Genomic DNA, 7,549 nt, shown 5'->3' on the forward strand with positions numbered 1-7,549 from the left:
ATTACATTTTCATCTAATTATAACGCCCCTTAAAAAAAAGAAAAGTAAGATATTATTACCACATCTAACTATAAAGTCACTTTAACCTTGGATTGTTTCAGTCAATTTCTAGTGTTTTTTGACCTAATGCCAACCTCATGCCGCACACAGCCGAACTCAGCGTGGGGATAACCGCAGGACCTGGCCTGTAGCCAGTGTCTGCGTCCAGTTCTTCACGGAGGCCTCCAACCTGCGGGCAGCTAACCCCACACCGGATGCGGGCAGCTAACCCCACACCGTGCACAGCCTTTGTCCATGTACGGCGTGGGGTTGGAGGCAGGGCCTGGACCTGGCCAACCACAAGGGGCCTCTGCACTCCAGCTACAAGAGCTTAAACAAATATGGCAAGCTTCGATGGGATTATGGATTTAATGACCCAGGAGACTTACTGATTTTGTAATGATGCTGGGGGGCTGCAACACTGGCTGCAGCCCCCCACTACATATTATGGGGCGCGCCTTGAAAGGGCCAGTGAATAATAAATGAGCGGCTCTTGATGCACATTAATTCTTTTTATTATAACATTTATTTTTGTGTGTCCCAGTGCCCGACTGGTACCTGTGTTTCTTTGCCACATTGAGCAGACTGTGATGCTCAGAGCAGCCCCATACTGTGAAGACGATTTCTGTGAGGGCCAAGAATTGTTTACATGATTGGGCATGTGTGCTTTAGTTTTGAAATGTAATCTTTTCGTATGGCACGTAGCAGAAATGTGGCATGGACGGAAGATGCCATAAACCGCAAAAGAACGCTCTAAAGTGTTTGATGCAAACTCTTGGCTCGGGCATCAGCATGTTCAGGAAAAGGGCCGGCCTGCCCTTGCATCCTTGCAAGAGCCCTCTTTAAAAATGTTTAGGGTACAACACCAGCATGCCATAGAACAACGTTGTATAGTGCTTCTTACTGCACCACCTCCATTTCCTAAGCGCTGTAAATAACAAGCATTTGCAATGCAATAGGTCTCGCATTTGCGAGAGTTTAAGCTATTGGCATTGTAAATGGTAATGCCTTTTATTTGTTTTAAAAACCAAAACATAAATAAAAGGCATTGCCATTTACAATGCCAACAGCTCAAATTCTCGCAAATTTGAAACCTTTTGCATTGCAATTGCTTGTTTAACATTCTTTGTAGAGATAAACTTCTAAAATCGGTATTTATGAGCCGGGATACCATGCGGAAAAGTTATTTACGGCCTCACAATAGCCCTGCACCTAAATCCGTATTACTAGTAACCAGGGTTCAGAGGCAAGCACCACATGGCTTTTGATTCGGGTGGCGACATGCGGATGAAATGCTATGTAATATGCGAGTAACCTTCATGCACTGTAGCCTGTTCTAACCTCCCCATCTCTTCAAAGCAGTCCCACCTGTGCTGAGCAGTGATGTCATTTAGTAACTTGAGTAGCAGCTCTGCGTAATCCATTTCAGAAAATTACTCAGTTTTCAGCTTTCTTGGTAAGGTTCAATCTACAGCTTCCCTAAAACCAGCAAGTTGACTCCAAGAAATTGTAGGCTGTCGTTTTGATAAAAAGTGGTACGCTTACTTCTTAAATCAGTAGGGTTGGCAGATGTTCGCCCAGTGAAGTGAAATGTTTTTCTTGGTTCTCTTAAATTGGGCATGCAGTCCGAGGTTCCTAGGTATTGATGAGAGCTTAGAAGCAGCCTGGGACCTCCTTGCTGCAGAACAACAGCACGCCCCATAACCACAACTGCACTATTCGACTTGGTCTTGGGGGTGAGCAAAGTTCTTCCAAGATATGTAACCACAGAGAGAGAGCCTGTTGCGAGGAGATAAACAGCATAGCGGGCATGCCTACTCTCAGGCCGGGGCACCACGCCAGCTGCTGGGAGAGAAAACCCAAACTGAATCCTAAAATGGGAAAGCCCTCCCCCTCCACCCACCTTGCCCTTGGGAGAATAACATTGTTACCAGACCCAATTTGTGTGTGTGGTGTGAGAGAAAGCGTGGCTTTGCAGGAGGATAAACTATTTCTTGTGACACCTGCTCCTGGCCTGTCTGTCTTTCGAGGGGAAAGTGTAGCATTAGCAAAGCAAAAGGCTTAAACTTAATGAAAGGCAAGACCTATTGCATTTTCAATGCTTGTTCTATTTGTGTAACTGTCCCATGTCCTCTCCCCCTACAATCCTTGCCAAACATCCCTTCTACCTGCACCTGCGACTATCCTTAGTGATGGCCGAGCAGCCGTAATCTGCTCTGTAAAGCCTTGTCCATCCGGTAGCACCCCTTGTCGTCCATCTGCTCTTCGGAGCTAGTTGTTTCTTTACATCAGAGCTCTTGCCTCCTCCTACTCCACCTCTTTTAGTTGCACCCACCTTGTTATCCCCCACCCGCGTGACTCCGCTTTGGGATCAAATGGATTTCGTCCTGGTCTTTCATGCACCTGTCTAATGTTCCTCCTATCGTAGCTGTGCTGGCAGCTTCATGCACCTTCCTCCTTGTTCTGACTCCTTCAGATGACGTGGGTCTGTGCTGTGCATGCCCACCTCTTCCAAATTTGACTGCATTCAATTCTGCCTTCATCACTGGGGCGCACAGCTGTGGTGTGTCAGCAGTGGTGTGCCAGCAGCGGCGTGTCAGCAGCGGCGTGTCAGCAGTGGTGTGTCAGCAGCAATGTGCCAGCAGTGGTGTAGCAGCAGTGGTGTCAGCATCGGCGTGTCAGCTGCGGCATGTCAGCAGTGGTGTGTCAGAGGCGTGTCAGCAGAGGCATGTCTGCAGCGGTGTGTCAGCAGTGGTGTCTGCAGCTGCGTGTCAGCAGTGGTGTGCCAGTAGTGGTGTGCCAGCAGTGGTGTCAGCATCGGCGTGTCAGAAGCGGTGTGTCAGCAGCGGTGTGTCAGCAGTGGTGTGTTAGCAGCGGCGTGTGAACAGCGGCGTGTCAGCAATGGTGTCAGCGGTGTGTCAGCAGAGGCATGTCAGCAGTGGTGTGTCAGCAGCGGTGTCAGTAGCGGTGTGTCAGCACCAATGTGTCAGCAGTGGTTTCAGCAGCAGCGTGTCAGCAGCAGCGTGTCAGCAGTGGTGTGTCAGTAGCGGCATGTCAGCAGCGGCATGTCAGCAGCGGCATGTCAGCAGCGGCGTGTCAGCAGCGGCGTGTCAGCAGCGGCGTGTCAGCAGCGGCGTGTCAGCAGCGGGGTGTCAGCAGCGGGGTGTCCGTAGTGGCGTGTCAGCAGTGGCGTGTCAGCAGCGGCGTGCCAGCAGTGGCGTGTCAGCAGCGGCGTGTCAGCAGCGGCGTGTCAGCAGCGGCGTGTCAGCAGCGGCGTGTCAGCAGCGGTGTGTCAGCAGCGGCGTGTCAACAGCGGCGTATCAACAGCGGCGTGTCAGCAGCGGTGTGTCAGCAGCGGTGTGTCAGCAGCGGTGTGAGGAAGTGGTGTCTGCAGTGGCGGATGACCGCGCATATGTAGTTTTGACAAAGAACGCGATGAAGAGGGCAGCCCATGGACGCCGCCGCTAAGGTAAGGCATTTTTCTTTACTTAAAATTGTTTTTTAAAAGTTTTTGCTTCTTGTTAATAGGGCGGGTGGCGTAGCAGAGCTACGCGGAGTTTCACGAAGTTTGTTTTCAACTCCGTGGCGCTCCGCGTAGCCCCACTATGCCCAGGGTTAGTAGAGCGGATGAGTCACTTACCATCAAGTTCTGGAACTCATCCACAAGCTCTTGCCTTCAAGAAGATGAGTAGAGAGTCGAAACGTGTTGACCAATACAAAAAGGTTGTTTCTTTGTAGTGTTTGTGACCATCAGGTCCTGTGCAGCTGTAGAGCAGTGTTTATCAGCAAGTGCCTGAGGCGTTTCGATGCCCCAATAAACGGATACAACATGTATGTGCATCGTCTTTTGAACCTACCACACTGCGGCCACCCTGTTCCTTGCGGACCAGCCACAGCCGAATGTACCCCTGTCCATGTAGGATATTCAGGGCCTGACTCACAACATGAGTAGTGAGTTGTGACGTGTTGTCGAGCTGCAGGCAGCTGGTGAACTTTCCAGCAGGTGGGGTGTTAATGCCCCGCTCCAGTTGGTGCGAGAAAGCCAGACCCTCCTAAATGGGGGTCGGGCTGCTATTCTCCCCAGTGAAAACAATGGTGCATTTTACAGCTCAACAGGCGTAAATATATGTCTGTTGTCAGTTTTTGGCTTGGGTTTCCCAGCGGAAGTTCCCCATTTCCCAGCAGCATCTAATTGGCAGGGATAAGAAAAGTTGGAAATGTGTTTTCTCTCTAACTTCCGGTTATTCTTGTGAGCTGTGTGGTTCCTGCCTGTAGATTGTGTGCAGTTCTGGAGTGTAGGTTTTTGCCTGAAAATCAGGACTTTGACGTCCCTTTGAACTTGTTGAGGGGAAAAAAAAGATTGCCAACATCAACCCGGTTTCAAAGTCTCGAGATAAACTATTTGAAAAATAAATTGCGGGGGAAACGGCAGATATGTGTTCAGTGCCAACAAGAACTCTCGAGGAAATATTGTCAACCTGTGGAGAAAACTACACAGAGGCGTAGACTATGTAAAACCGGGCAACTGTGCGGGAAACACTTTAAAAAAAAATATTTTGCAGTTTTATATAGCACGAACACGACCCGATGGTGCCTTTTGTGTCATTTGTAGAAAACAATCATTGGGAAATGGATTTGTGATGAATTGTTATTTAGAATAGTATGTGACTTTAAAATGTGGAGTTTATTTTAATGGAATGTTGTTCACTTTTTATATATTGATATGGGAGAAATTGAACCAGGGCCAGCTGGATAGCCTTGAACTCCCTCCAGTTGGAAGACATCCAAGCCTCCTTGTCTGACCAGATCCCCTGAACTCAATCCTGAGCCAGCACAACCCCCAACCCAGTTCGCTGGCATCCGTCGTCAAAACCAACCTGTCCTGGAGCACAAACGGAGAACCCTTCATGAGATGCCCCACATCCAACCACCAGGCCAACTCCTGGGATATAACCGGACCCCTCAGAATCAACTGGTCATAATCCTGAGACCCCGGACTCCAGAGGTGAAGGATGTGATTCACCAAGGGGTACAAGTGCAACCTGGCCCAAGGAACAATCATGACAGTACCAGCCATCAATCCCTGCACCCTCAACCGCTGCTGTGCTGTGGAAGCGGGAGAGGCGAAAACTGCCGTCAGTTCTTTCACAAGAATCATCCTGTGAGGCTCTGAAAGGAACACCTTCCCCATGCTCGTGTTGAAGACCCCTCCAATGACCAACAGTTCCTGAGTGGGAATCAAATGGGACTTCTCCAGGTTCAGCAACCACCCAAACCCCTGTAGAAGACTGCAGAAATCCTGAGCCTTAGATAAAGAAGAGGAAGAACCCAACCAGTCATCCCAGTTCAGGAACATCTGTTTCCCCTTTCAGGTCCCAGTGCTTCCCAGGCCTGAAAACCAGCTGAAACAGCAGCCTCAATCATCCTCTGGACATCAGCCAAGGAAGGAGCAGCCGGAGGCCCAGGCACCACCTCCTCCTCCAAATACTTACACTTCTCTGTTCTCTTTCCCCCATCCATGACGAGTCAGAGGCCAGTAGAAGCACACCCCCTATATACCACAACCAATTGGCATGCAAACTTGCCTTCTTACTTCCTTAAACACCAGTTGCCAAGATACCCATCAAGCCAATGCCCATGCAGCAGCATACACCATCGCACACTGCCGGCCAATTACAGTGCACGTCCTACACGCCCGAATGAGCGTGCTGGAGAAGCTCCAGAACATCCCAGTATAGAAACAACCCTAGCCGGCTCACCTGCGAAACTCGCCGATACCGCGCAGTATCACTAATACCAGAAACTTCTCCCAAAGGGGCCAGGAGAAGCACACCTTTTCGGAGACAGGAACCTAGACCCACCACGCTCCAGGCGCGAATGGCTTTCCACAACCAACGTGCAACGCCCTCATCCGAGCGAGAGGAAACAACGGCCCCATTTAATGAGGCTCCGACGTGATCGGAGCGGAGCCCGAGGCTGTCCCGCTACAGCAGAGACTCAAGCCACGCCTCCCCTCCCCACAAGAAAAGATTGCTACAGTAGACCTTAAACCATACTTACCAGTAGTAGTTGACACCACCGACAGCAACAACTTGATTAGACGCAGAAAAAATAACAGGATTTCTGAAGGTAAGGTCAGGGGTAATGTTCCACATGATGTGGGCGTAGTCTGGAGGGTAGGGATGCGAGCAGGGGAGTTTTCAGCGTGAGAATGTCTGCAGGAAGAAGCTGTTACTCACATACGTAAGGACTGTGACGGGGAGGTGTGGCGAGGAGGTAAGGTGTGCTTGAGCTGAGATTACAAACCCGGTCAGAGTATAACTCACACTGCTCTACTGAGAATAACACAGCTTGGTATGGTAATTTTATTAAAAATAACATTCAAAATTGTATAACTACATCTCTTTAACACCTGTACAGTGGAGAGGGCATACCTATCCCCTCATGTATACAGTGGGTACAATAATCCTGGATCAAATCCCCTCCCCCATACACCACACACAGAAGTGGTAGGTTGCTCGCTTAGCTCACAGCTAGTCTTGATTCTGCCCACAAATTAAGAAAGCCTGCACATGTACAGTCTGGTGACGCACACAAAGGTAAGATATTAAAGGGAACAATGCCTGGGACGCCCATATGTTAACTTTTTGTTGTTGGGTGTTTTGGGGGGAGCTCCAGGGCCCAGGCAGCCTGCTGGGCCTCCTGCCACCACCCATCCTGGGTGCCGGCAGGAGCCTCAAATTCAGTTTTTTTCCCCATATACATTTTGGAAGAGGCCGTGTGGCCTCCATCCCCAAGCCTTTACAGGCCCCAGGGACCCCATACCCTGGGCCATATTATTTTTTTTAAGGGGAGGGGGCGCACTACCCCTCTCCCCATGCCTTTGTAGGCCCCAATTACCCCACCACCCAGGGCTAAATGTGAGTGTCCTGGTGCCCACCCGAGAGACCCACATCAAACAACGGTGGGAGCTGCAGAGGGAGCCCCAGGCCTCTGCAACCTGCCGGCTCCCCTGCATGCACCCATCCTGAGTGCAGCAAAGCATTTTTGGTGCTCTCGCCGGGTGAGAGTGCCCGTTTTTTTCCCTGCCCACACTTATGCAGGCAAGGAAACTGTGTCCCAGGAGTGGGTTCCCTAGGACACATCATTGGAGCTGGGTTCCCTAGGGCCTTTTGAGGTTTTAAAATTGTATTTTAAAATGGCTCTTTAATGGGTATTTTTATAAGCTTGTATCTTCTTCAGTGGATTAATAAGCGTTGTTTTTGTTTTCTTTAAATTGTTATATTCCGCGGACACGTCTCAAAAATAGAAAACAGAAGCAGACATTCAATAACCACCAACACATCCAAAAATAATATGTAAAAAAATCCATTCTGAACATTGCCCTACACATATTACTATATACATACTTCTTTCAAAGCATGTTTAAACTCATATTTTTCTACTAAGTTTCTTTAAAAACCATCTTTCAGACCTATTTTTCATTTTCACGGTTATTCGGGACGTCCTG

This window comes from Triturus cristatus, chromosome 1_1 (assembly GCF_964204655.1).
Source record: "Triturus cristatus chromosome 1_1, aTriCri1.1, whole genome shotgun sequence".
In the NCBI taxonomy this organism is placed as follows: domain Eukaryota; kingdom Metazoa; phylum Chordata; class Amphibia; order Caudata; family Salamandridae; genus Triturus; species Triturus cristatus.